Source organism: Patella vulgata, chromosome 5 (genome assembly GCF_932274485.2).
Source record: "Patella vulgata chromosome 5, xgPatVulg1.2, whole genome shotgun sequence".
NCBI classification, from domain to species: Eukaryota; Metazoa; Mollusca; class Gastropoda; family Patellidae; genus Patella; species Patella vulgata.
In genome coordinates, this window is record NC_065883.2 from 77,419,881 (window position 1) to 77,433,096 (window position 13,216).

General features: G+C 37.5%; 2 long non-coding RNA genes across 2 annotated transcripts; both read right to left on the reverse strand.

The window, feature by feature from the left end:
- Positions 1 to 4,770: 4,770 nt before the first annotated feature.
- Positions 4,771 to 7,847, reverse strand: LOC126822641 (uncharacterized). Its single transcript, XR_007680917.2, has 3 exons — positions 7,752 to 7,847; positions 6,995 to 7,070; positions 4,771 to 6,194 (listed from the first exon to the last, which is right to left on the reverse strand). It is a non-coding gene; the product is annotated as an uncharacterized LOC126822641 (long non-coding RNA).
- A 6-nt stretch (positions 7,848 to 7,853) lies between these two features.
- LOC130013027 (uncharacterized) lies at positions 7,854 to 11,579 on the reverse strand. The gene is made up of 3 exons (XR_008788302.1): positions 10,959 to 11,579; positions 10,618 to 10,656; positions 7,854 to 7,884 (listed from the first exon to the last, which is right to left on the reverse strand). It is a non-coding gene; the product is annotated as an uncharacterized LOC130013027 (long non-coding RNA).
- Between the last annotated feature and the right edge of the window lie 1,637 nt (positions 11,580 to 13,216).

The window sequence follows — 13,216 nt, forward strand, 5'->3', positions numbered from 1 at the left end:
AAAGGGAGATAATTCATTTACTTGCCAAATCATTCATTTAATTTAATTTAATAAATACCTTTTACGGAAAATAAACTCCATGCGGTTTTTATACCAAAATTTAAAATATTATATTTAGCAGTGATTGGGTATGTTAGATTATGGTTTTAATAGATACAGTGACATGTTGATGTTACAAAAACAGTTACAATTTCACCACTAGTTAAAAAATGATCTCGTTTATACTTAAATTCTTTAAAGCTATAATATAGTTACGACGACATTATATCGCCACATGAAAGCAAGATACGCCCACATACTGCAAGAGTATGTTAAGAATATTTGAAATCCACCATTGGTGGATTAAAATCAACTAAATAATAGAGAGAAACAATTAAGTCAGCTTATATAAGACACGATAATAGTGGTCTATGTATTGAAATCCAACTATGTGGTTTTTATTGACCTAAATAATAGAGACATAACATATAGGCAATCTCTAAAGAAACGATAATAATAGTGTGTGTTTTGTAATCCACCTATGAATTAAATCATAGGGAAGCTATAAAGACATGATAGTGTGTGTAGTATAAATGGACACAGACCACCAATTGTTCCTAGGCTGGTTATGAGAGAGAGAGAAATGGGGTTTAACGTCCACTCGACACAAACTAGGTCATTTCGGGACTAACATATTTTTTTTATTTCATTAATTCGCTTGGGTGTAGGGGTCTTTAGCAGTGGGAGGAAACCGGAGGACCCGGAGAAAACCCACGAGGTTTGACAGGCGACCCTACTCCTTGCCACGTACAACCGGGAATTCGAAACCACGCCAGTCGACTCAATGCCAGACTTTATGATACAGCGCGCGCATGCTAACCATTCAGCCACCCCACCAAAAGGCTGGTTATGAAACAATGACCGAGACAAGATATGTAATATAGATATTAACAAGTGGTGTATATAGTCTGGGTAGAGATACAACAAGTGGTGTATATAGCCTGGGTGTAGAAATAACAAGTGGTGTATATAGCCTGGGTGTAGATATAACCAGTGGTGTATATAGCCTGGGTGTAGATATAACCAGTGGTGTATATAGCCTGGGTGTAGATACAACAAGTGGTGTATATAGCCTGGGTGTAGATATAACAAGTGGTGTATATAGCCTAGTTTGTGAACGTTAAACGCTCTCATTTCAGTTGGCTTATTGTTTTGACTCCGCGGGTTCGCTCCCGGGGTTGGGTGGTCGAGTGGTTAGCACGTGCGCGCTGTATCATAAGACCTGTCATTGAGTCAACTGGCGTGGTTCCGAATCCCCGGTTGTACGTGACAAGGAGTAGGGTCGCCTGTCCAACCTCGTGGGTTTTCTCCGGGTCCTCCGGTTTCCTCCCACTGCTAAAGGCCCCTACGCACAAGCGAATTATTGAAATAAAATTGAACCATGTGTTAGTCCCGAAATGATCTAGTTTGTGTCGAGTGGACGTTAAACCCATTTCTCTCTCTCTCTCTCTCTCTCTCTCTCTCTCTCTCTCTCTCTCCCGGTGTTGGACAAGAAAGTTCATTGTGATTTTCCGGCGTGGTTTTCCCTTGTCAATGGTAGAGCCACAGTCCTGGCAAAAATTCCTACATAGCGTATGCCCATCTGCAGTATCCCAGTCGGAGCAGAAGAGTAGAACGTTAACCCCATTTCATTTCACTTTGTTTGTCTTCGACTGTATCGTAGATGGTTAAACCGGAAGTATTAGTTGTCTCTTCCTTTCACCGTTACCCTGACTACCGGAAATGTGTTTTTCTTGAATAGACTTTTGATAAGATGGCTAATGACCTATAATGGTTTGTGGTCTTCAATTAGTCCAGTCAGTACAGAAAACTAGAACGTTAAACACCATCTCAATTCATTTCTATAAAGGTTCTGGTATAGCTGTTAAAGGATGAATGCTTCTAGACAATATTCTCTATGAGTTCTGTTTGTGTTCACACGGCCAATAGCTGCTTTGGTGAACTGTACATATAGGACACAAGCAATGACTTATCTGTACGCATTGAAACCGTCCAATGGACTATAATTATTTGTGGTCGATATCGCAAACATAAAAAAAGCGAAATTGAAGACCTGAACTTAAGTTTCTGGACCAGGAGGAATAAATCGCTAACCTCTACTTATATGTTTTTACTTATTTTTGTTCTTGGCAGTCGGAGCAGAACAGTAGGACGTTAAACCCCATTTCATTACAGTTCTTGTTCTTGTTTTGACGCTCTTCGAAAAGCCTTAGGCTCTGTCAATTCAAGTCCGATCGAGATGACAATTGACATGCTCCTGTGAACAATTCTGAAATCGATTTTTAATTTTATCCAACAACATAATGAAGAACTTTGACTTTTAAATCTATTGCTGAAAGTTTATTGGATTTGGTGGGAATAGAGTGGATAGAAGTAATGCGGACATTAGATCTTGACTCCTAGATGCATCAATAAAAAAAGTGTGTTAGACGTGACCGGGGGGGGGGGCGATAGTAGCCCTATAACGGGCCTTGACCTTATTGCCGACAGGTTATTATATCATCAAGGACATTGGATGTGCAGAAATCATGAATCTGCGTTTTATCTGAACAAGTGAACGGCCTCGGTCTTGGGGAGAGAGAGAAAGAGAGAGAGAGAGAGAGAGAGAGAGAGGGTAAGGTATCGTCATATAGTTCAAAAATTTTATTTCAATAATTTGCTTCCTCGTTTTCTTCAGCCGTGAGAGGAAACCGGAAGACCCTGAGAAAACCCACGGTGTTGGACAGGCGACCCTACACCTTGTCATGTGCAACCGAGGAGTCGAAACCACGCCAGCTGACTCGGCCATCGGACCGCCCTCGGTTGTGAAGGGTTGAAGAGGTAGTGTCAAAATACATTTTATATGACAGCCATCAGAGCTGTCATTCTTATGAGAGCAAAGCGTGTGTGTGTGTGTGGGGGGGGGGGGGGTAATTGCAGTCATAGTTCATTTATATCGGTACCCCTGCGGCAGTCATAGTTCCCTTTATTCCGGTATTTTATTTTTATCTATCGTGCTTGTATTTGTAAATATTTATTCCGGTATCCCTGCGTATTTTATTTTATTTTTATCTATCGTGCTTGTATTTGTAAATATTTATTCCGGTATCCCTGCGTATTTTATTTTATTTTTATCTATCGTGCTTGTATTTGTAAATATTATTCCGGGATCCCTGCGTATTTTATTTTATTTTTATCCATCGTGCGTGTATTTGTAAATATCGTCGGCACCTTTAAAGGAATTAATTGTTAAAATAGAAATGGTTTAGTAGGCTGTGTCGTGTCAGGACATTCTGATCGCAAGGATACTTTTGACTCATTTTTTGATAAAGTCTTTAATGGAACGCTTAGAAAAGGCCGCATACTCCCAATGGGTCAAATCGATAATAAGACACCTGAATATCGACACTATTAATTTAAACAAACTTACTTTCGAAAGTATAGATATTTTCTAATCGACAACTGCATCCTAACCCAGTAACATTTATAGCTAGTGTCATATTAATTCTGGTTTCAGGAACAAAAAGAAAAACAGATTATAAAGTACCTGAAACTTGATGATATAAAAACATGTATCAATCAATCTGATTACAGCACATTATATTTCGTTTCGTTTTTTTTTTCTATAGTTCAAAATTTCATTTTAATACTACACTAGAATCTGAAAAAGTTGTTATATTACCGGTGTTCTGGTTGAAGCGAGCGATTAGCCAATGAAGCGGTTTGTTACGGCAAGTACTTGGCGTGCTCTTGCATGGAACTGTGAGTAAACCACTAGAAAAGTCAACGCTGACTGATTAATCAATGCCTGACGTCATAGGTCAAAAGTCGCTAGTGCGACCCCTGTCGCGACCTTCCAGTACCACTTGTCAGATCTGTGTTTTAATAAGAATTTATATCAATGATTACGGAATGGTTGTAGGGCTAGACAGAGAATCGGACAATTTCCGTTTGTTAAATCCATATTTATCAATTTAACGCAGTTGGAGAATGGGCGGGAACAGAAAATGTCCTTCATAGAACATCGCGATTTCATTTCCTTTTGGGATATTAAACATCTATAAAAATATATTCTGTGGGTTTAAATGAGAAATTGACAAAGACGATTTTTTCCATGTCCCTGTGGCATATACACTGAAAAAAAACTTGTGTTGAAAGAACACAAACTTGTGTTAAATTCAACACAAGTTAGGTGTCTCTATTTAACAACACAAACTTGTGTTAAAACAACACAAAACTTGTGTTAAATGTTGAAACAACACAAAACTTGTGTTAAAATGTATCAAACAACACAAAACTTGTGTTAAAATGTATCAAACAACACAAAACTTGTGTTGAAACTTGTGTGAAATCTACACAATACTTGTGTTGAAACTTGTGTTGAAATTTCTGAAACTTGTGTTGAAATTTCTGAAACTTGTGTTGAAATTTCTGAAACTTGTGTGGTTTCATACAAACTTGTGTATAACCATCATCAAAAACTTGTGTTGTATTTTTCCCCAATTTATATCCAGCATAGCAACCTTTCTATGCAGGACCCCTCTCTTTGCTCTGTTAGACCTGTAAAGTTTGATAAAAGAAGGAAACAAAAAAAAATTTTGTAAGATTATTATTTATTCATAAAATCATAGGAAAAAGTAAATTAATACATCAAAACTAAATAGATATTTGAAATGTTAACAGAAAAACAGAGACTTCAATTCTAATACAAATTATGTTGTGTTATATATAATGACCCCCCCCCCCCCCCCACTTTACCCATCACAAAATATAAAATAGCTATTTAAATTGTTCTTTACCCCAAAACAAGAACTGAGAATATAAAGATATGTACACAGTATCCCTACCCCATACCCCAAAATATATAATTCAAATATATCTAAATTTAATAACATCCAAACTAAGCACTAATAAGATTAATTATGCACTAAATTGAAACAATTTCAAAAACTGAAAAATGCTACAAAATCACACTACAAGTGATTTGTGAGGCATCTAGAAATAACTAGCATACACAGAAAACTAACAAAAGAAAATTGCTCTATTTTGCAGGAGTAATAAAATGATGTAGAGCCTTTTCCTCATTAAAAAAACCCCAAACAAAATGAATATTTTATAAATAAAAGAAGCAAAGCATCAAGATTACAGGATTGAAATAAAAAAATATCATATGTACAAAAGATTTATATACAATCACAAGTCATAAGCCACAGTGGTTCAGTGAGCATAAGGCGTTGGCCACGAAATTTCAACTGGATTTTCCGGCATAGTTCCCACTTTTCAGTGTTGGATATGGCAAGGGATAATTGGGTACAAGCCCAGAATCAAAAGAGAGAGAGACAGAGAGAAATGGGGTTTAACATCTACTCGACACAAACTAGATCATTTTGGGATTAACATATGGTTTAATTTTATTTCAATAATTCGCTAGCGCGTAGGGGTCTTTAGCAGTGGGAGGAAACCGGAGGTCCCGGAGAAAACCCACAAGATTGGACAGGCGACCCTACTCCTTGTCTACAACCGGGGATTCGAAACCATGCCAGTTGACTCAATGACAGGAGGCCGTATGATACAGCATGCACGTGCTAACCATTCGGCCATCCACCCCCACCCCCCAGAATTGAAACCAACCCAACTGCGTACACTTTGAAGAACCCTTGAAAATTGAATTATTTGAATCAATGACAGACCTTCTGATCAAATGTGTGCGTGTTAACCATTCGGCCCCCCTGGGTACCCTTTAAAGAACCCTTGACAGTTGAAATATTTGATATAAGGGTAGGGTAGAATCACTCTAAGAACACAGAAAAGCAGGATATTAAAACGTATTTCATTTCATAAGCAAGGGAAAGTCACCTTAATGTAGGTCAAGGTTTTTTGTAATTCTGGGTGTATTTGATCTACATTTGGTTTCTAGTAATGCCTATTAAATACTTTATGATTTCCGACCAAATTCTAAGTGATTTATATGTCAGTTTACTTGCTATATTATACATACATATTTGAAGAGAATTAAAATCTAATTGTGTTTTGGAAGAAAATTTAACATTAATAACAAAAAATAAATATTTAAAAATTGGGTCAAATGCATTCTTTCCCAGAAGTATAAAATAAATTGATGCTTGGGTTCTCTTGTTGTTATCATACACCAAATACTCTTTCAAGGGTGTTCCAGCCTAAAAAATAAAAAGTAGGCAATAAGAATACAATGTTTAAATAAACAATTTATTTTGCCACATCGAGACTGAGTCTCTATTTGGTTTCAACTTTGCGTAACGCTTATTGTGTCTTGTCCACTTAAAGACCCAGGCAGATTATTATGCTCAAATCAAATGGGTTAAAAGTCAGAAAAATGAAATGAAATGGGGTTTAACGTCCTACTGTTCTGCTCCTATACTGGGCTAATAATGACGGGCATATGCCACACAGTGTGCTATGAGGGAATTTTTGCCCGGGCAGCGGCACTATCATCTATTCTTATATCGAATTCCAACTGCCAGGGGATCTTTTACGTGCATTCCAATATTCGTCTCATCGGAAGGACTAGACAGCTGTCATTGTCAGGCCAAGTCAGAAAAAAGTCTTGAGATTTGGGACTGAAGTCTCATAATAGGTCAACTATTCACCCGGTTCATACATGTATTGTCTGCAAATCCAGATTCCCTACTACATCATTGGCAGCACCTATTTACTTGGCAATGTCTAATTATTTTTGGACCCATTCTTATTTTATTTCCATTGACAACAAATTGGATATTACCCTTTAAAATCTATTGAAATCTATTTGAAAAGTAAAATATTGTCCATCATTATTTTACTGCTATTTACTGTAATGGATGTGATTGGCAAAAATCAAGTATGCCAAGTACTTGAAATAGCTGAGTCCTAGGCATTGCCCCAAGAAGAATAACTAGATTACCAAGCAAGTGTATAGAACTAGTTGATGATTAAAAATACAAATATGTATGTTACTTACATTTTACCTGATTATCAAGCTCTGTGAGAAAAAGTTTCCATAATATGAATAGCCATTTTCAACTGTCTTGATCTTTCTGATGTAGTTAACGGAGAAAAAAAACATACTATGTATTAGTTGACTTAAAAGATGAAAGTTTTAATTTAATTACATTGTATTGTAATGTGTTGGTTTGCTTTGTCACAGATGAGACAAAATGAAAAAAATGAAATGGAATGGGGTTCGGTGTCCTACTGTTCAGCTCCGACTGGGCTAATGAGGTTGGGCATATACCATACAGTGTGCTATGAGAGAAATTTTGCCGGGTATCGTGACCCTAAGGCCTACTCTTGTATCAAATTCTAACTGCCAGGGGCTATTTTACATGCACGCCAATGTGTACACGGGACCACGTTTTTTTGTTCAATCTGAACGACTAGACAGCTGTCCTTGTAAGGCCCTCCGTTCTGCATTGTCTTACTGCAAACCCGCGACCTTAAAATATGCGAACCAGTGTCTAACCCACTTGGTCACCGTAGGTCCCCACAGATGAGATAGTCATATCTACATGTATCTGGACATAAGTAAGATTCTGTCTGTGCACATACATGTACTTCACAGTTTTACTATACTAAACTGATTTTAAATTCCAAATAATAAAATGAAATTAAGGTTTATGTCACATCAGCTCCAACCGGGCTATATTGTGCCAAACACATTATGGTGAGATTCTAAAATACCACAACAACAATCTTTTCTATTAGAATTGAACACTCACCCTCAAAAAACAACTATGAGAAATCATAGGTGCTCAAATCACCATTTCTTCAGCTCTTTTTTTTCCCATATTTGGGTTTTTTGACTTATTTTATTACATGATCTTTGATTTGCTATGGCATCTAATATGGAAACTGAAAAATATAAATATGTGACATGTAATTAACTGTTTAAGATACCTTACCATATACAAACTGTGTGATATCTAAAACCATTTGAATCCCGAAGATCTTACCGAAGCCGTGAAAATCTGTTTTAATAACCCTTGTTTGTCATGTGACTGGACTGTCACAGTAATTAGAAGAGAGCCATGTGGCTTAGTGTGTAAGGCACTGGCTTGCTACCCGGGAGTTTGTAGGTTTGCTCCCAGTGTTGACCGAGAAAGCTCATTTGGATTTTTTAGCATGGATTCCCTGTCTAGTCGTCATGGTGACTAAGTGGGTAAGACGCTGGCTCGCTAGCCTGGAGGTAGGGTGTTCGATCCCTGCATTGGCCGAGAAAGTTCACCCAGATTTTCCGGTGTGGTTCCCCCTTGTCAGTGATGCAGGATGGAGGGCCTGACAAGGACAGTTGTCTAGTCATTCGGATGATACGAAAAAACGAGGTCCCGTGTACACGTTGGCGTCCACGTAAAAGATCCCTTGACAGTTGGAATTCGATAGACCGCAGTGCCGCTGTCCGGGCAAAATTTCCCTCATAGCACACTGTGTGGTGTATGCCTGTCTTCATTAGCCCAGTTCGGAGCAAAATAGTAGGACGTTAAACCCCATTTCATTTCTAGTAGTTTCAATGGAACACAAAACCTGAGGTCCAATTGGCGTGCATTTAAGCCGATAGTATGGTAGTTGGAATTTGTTGGCTGTAGCACCCGTGTCACAGTTCGACTGCTAGTTTGTGATACCCACTCGATATAAATGAGTGGTGATTGGCTAATGAATTCTAAAATCAGACGAATGCTTCGGCGAAGCGGACAGCAGGACACACCACTCAAATACAATTCGACCAAATATATTAAACATGTTTGATTCGGGCGTATGTCAGTGGATAAACTAGGTGAAGTTTAGCGCCAATTGATTCAGCCGAATCCTTTGGCTAGTTTATCCAGTACTGACGATTTAAGTTTGTACTTTCTTTATATGCAAATATCACATTTGAAAGAGGCTGTAGGCCTACTTTCTTTATATGCAAATATCTTATTTGAAATAGGCCATTATTATGTGATTCCCCACTTGAATGTGACTAGGAATAAGGTCGCCTGTCCAGCCTTGTGGGTTTTCTCCGGGTCCTCCGGTTTCCTCCCTTTGCTAAATACCCCTAGGGTGTATTCGAAACAGTGTTCCGGTGCAGAGAACGGACGGAGAATGGGTTCTTGTCGGACTTGAGCAGTCTGGAATGCGTTCACGAACACGTTCCCGTTCTCAAATCCCACACTACCTCATAGCTGGTGTGAGGGAGAACAAACATGGTCGACGCATCGATAACTGCTGAGAAAACAGCATCATGGGTGCATTTATTAATTTAAAAGTTTAATACCGTTCGAAAATTGGATGTAGTATGTGGCCAGTATAACATCAAATAAGTTAGGTTGCCAGGCAACGAAACATATGCCCACAGCAGTTTAATCGTTTGCTCAGTCAACAGGGATTGTCGCATATTCATTCTTTGGTAGGTAATGTGGGCATTTACAAGAAAAGATTATAATTTTTGTCGTTTGTGGGTTTACAAAGGTTCTACAAACTGAAACAAGGGCCTTAATTGTTGAAATTTGACAGATTTTTTTGTTTTGTGTTTTACTAATTTAAATAATGCATACAAATCGGATGATAATTTTGTTGTTCGCGCGTTCACAAGGTTCGAAAAAGTGAAACAAGGGCCACAACTCTAGACATAATTCACGGAAATCGCAGAAATTTAATAGACGTCTTCGTTTTACTAATTTAAAAGATGCAAATGAATTTCACAAAGTGAAACAAGGGCCATAACTCCAGAAGAAACTAACGGAAATTATTGAAATTAAATAGGATTCATCTCATTAAAATAAACAACATATCAATTTCAAAATAATCAGGTCTGTAGACGACGGACAAACCTACGGACGAGGGCGATGACAATATGCGACCACATTTCCATGTGGGCGTATCAAAAGGTGATGTAATCGTCATCCAAAGAATTGAAAAGGAGTAAAATGGAGTCATAATTTATCATAAGTATGCCTAATAGCGAAGTCAATACCAAACAAGTTATCGTAACAGATTGTATAAATTTAATTCATCTTGTTACCATGGATACCGTTCTCTCATGTTCGAGACTCATGAAAGTGTTTTCATGTTCTTCAGCCGTTCTCGAACCTGCGCGAACACTGTTTCTAATACACTCCTACGGTACGCGCAAGCAAATCATTCAAATAAAATTGAACAATATTAGCCTCAAAATTACCTAGCGCCAGTAAGTATAAAGGATCTATCCGACAAACACTAACAACAACTCTAGGTTTATGCAGAATTAATATAACACAACATACACAGATGGCAATAGAATGAGACAGTGTTCAGGAAAAGGGCGGAAACGGAAGAAGACTACCCGTCCTACTTGATTCTAGGACATAAAGCATGGGCCTACTTGATTCGACCTTGTCTGCGATATCACCTCGGTGGAAGCGGACGTAAAATACAACTAACCCATCATTGATTCGACCAATTTAATACAAGGAAATGAATGGCATAGTTTGTGTCAAGTGAATTTAGTGAATTTTAAACCCCATTTACTCGCCCTCTCTCTACAGAGATAAATACTTTTCCTGTTACATACAATAACAATTATTGGCCATTATTTAAAAAATATATTAAAAGGAAATGAAATTCTGTTACCTGTTTTTCTTTGTGTAGTACATATGCTAACATCAATGACTGGAAAAAAAATAACGAAACTGTAGAGAAACTTCTGAATCATTGAAAGTCTAATTATTAGGCCTACACATTGATGACATTGATATAAAAAAAGGCTGATTTGTTTGTTGTTGTTTTTTTCTTTTACAGAAATATTAAGATTACATTTCAAATAAACAACTAACACAAAAGTTAGTATCTAGCTATAGTCAATGTCTGGATATACATTTCTCCTTTTTTTTGGCCCGAACGTCTATAAAAATCAAAGATGGCGGCCAATAATTGCAACCGGGCATTACTATAAAATCAAGACAGATTCTTACCTGCTGGTCCTAGTCGGGGGTTTCTTGCAATTATAAGTATTTGAACAACGGTGTAGCGCCGATTAGCTAATAATAATTAAGCACGATTTCAGAAAAATTAAGACAGATTCATTAGATTGCTGAATTAGCGGAACACTTTTAGAACACATCAAAAAAAATTTCTTTGTGGCGCCATTATATAAATAGAATTTCGGTGCAGTCAGTGGCAGTGGTTCTAAATCTGACTGTTTTAAACGAAACGAATTATTATATACATAGAAGCAATATATACATGCTAAATTAAATACACGGTTTTATTTTTTGTAAAAATTTACAAACCTGCGGTCTGGTATTCTATGTGACCATTATAATTTTTTTTTTAAAAATATCACGGCTAAAGCACTCTGTTGATGCTAACGTCACTACATCTAACTGAATGTCGCTGATATAATATCAAAGAAAGAATTTGTCGCAATGACTAAAGTATAGATACTTCTTCTTAGTTAGTTGTATTTTACGCCCGCTTCCACCGAAGTGATATCGCAGACAAAAAGTATAGATAACTTGGAGAACCATTATATCAATAAGTCGATTATGAGATACACGTGGATGATCAATTAAATTTGATTGGTTACTTTTCAGTTAACCAATACTGTGCAATTTCGATTACATCAACCAATTACATTATTAAGAGTTTTACTCATTTTTTTTGTTCATTGCACATTGAATCAATTTTCGAAAACACCAGGGTGCTGAAAATCACATGTACACTATATATTCATTTGGTCTATCAGTTTATTGGGTCAATAAAAAAAGACAGACATTTTAACTATACAGACAACTTAACACCAATTAACATTCAAGTCTGTCTGGCAATTGTCTGATTAATTGGTACTCACTCCCTTCCAGTGATTTTCGAGATGTGAATTAAGCCCTTTATTACTTTTCTTAAAACTTGACGACTCCCGAATTCAGACTTTGTATGAGTTTTTTTCTTAAAAAGAAAACAAATCGTGGAAGGTACACATTACTTGTGTTAATGATATGAAAAAACACACAAGATTTTATAAATCGACACAAGTTTGTGTTAATGCAATGCAAAACAACACATAACTTGTGTAGATTAGTTTTAACACAAGTACTTGTGTTGAGATCCAACACAAGTGTTTTTTCAGTGTATTAACTTGTAACACGTCATTAATTACCAGTCACGTGTTGAGCGTGAGCTCGTTAAACCATATTTAGCGAACCCGTCGATTTTATAGCTCCCAAAAAATGGGCCGGGGTGGGGGTGGGGGTGGAGGGGGGGGCGTTTGTTGACCAAATGATTTAACGCATGTTTTCCTCCCACTACGCGTAAGCGAATTATTGAAAACAAAATTGAACCATATATTAGTCCATCAATAACTTAGTGTGTGTCTCTCTAATAAAGTGTGTGGCTGTGGAGGGGGGTGGAATGGTTAGCACGTGCGCGCTGTATCATATGTCACTGAGTCAACTGGCGTGGTTTCGAGTCCATGGTTGTACGTGACAAGGAGATGGATCGCCTGACCAACCTCGTGTGGGTTTTTTCCGGGTTCTCCGGTTTCCTCCCACTGTTAAATTATTATTTAAATTACGCGCAATTATTGAAATACAATTGAACCATGTGTTAGTCCCGAAATTACATAGTTTGTGTCCAGTGGACGTTAAACACACACACACACACACACACTCTCTCTCTCTCTCTCTCTCTCTCTCGTCTTTAATAAAACTATACTGATATTTGTTTGTCTGTTGTGGGTTGGCGGCTACTGCAATTTGGTGTAAAGGGGTACCTCGGAGTAACATACGCCTGGAGGCCTTTGCCTACCGCTTACGGTTTCGGAGTTATACACTTTCAAACCGTGCAGCGCCGCGTCATCCGCTAGTGTACTATAAACAGAACATGTTCTATGTCTGCAATTCTAAGACATCATAATTTATAACCCTAACTTCAATGTATCTTATTATTGATCGTGAGTCTGCGACTACAATTTAAAATGTTTCAGTGTTAAATATCGAACCATATCTCCTGTTCTGCTTGATTAACGACCCGGATATCAACCTGAATCTCGGTCGTATATCATACAAATATTAGCACAACCGTAAAACTTCTCTACTTCATTTCACAGGAAACGATGGAGACATAAACGGAATGCTGACACAAACTGATTTCAACACCAAAAGATACTAAGATTTGGATGAAAAAATCTATATTTACATATTTGCCAAGATATGTAATTAAAATATAGATTTTC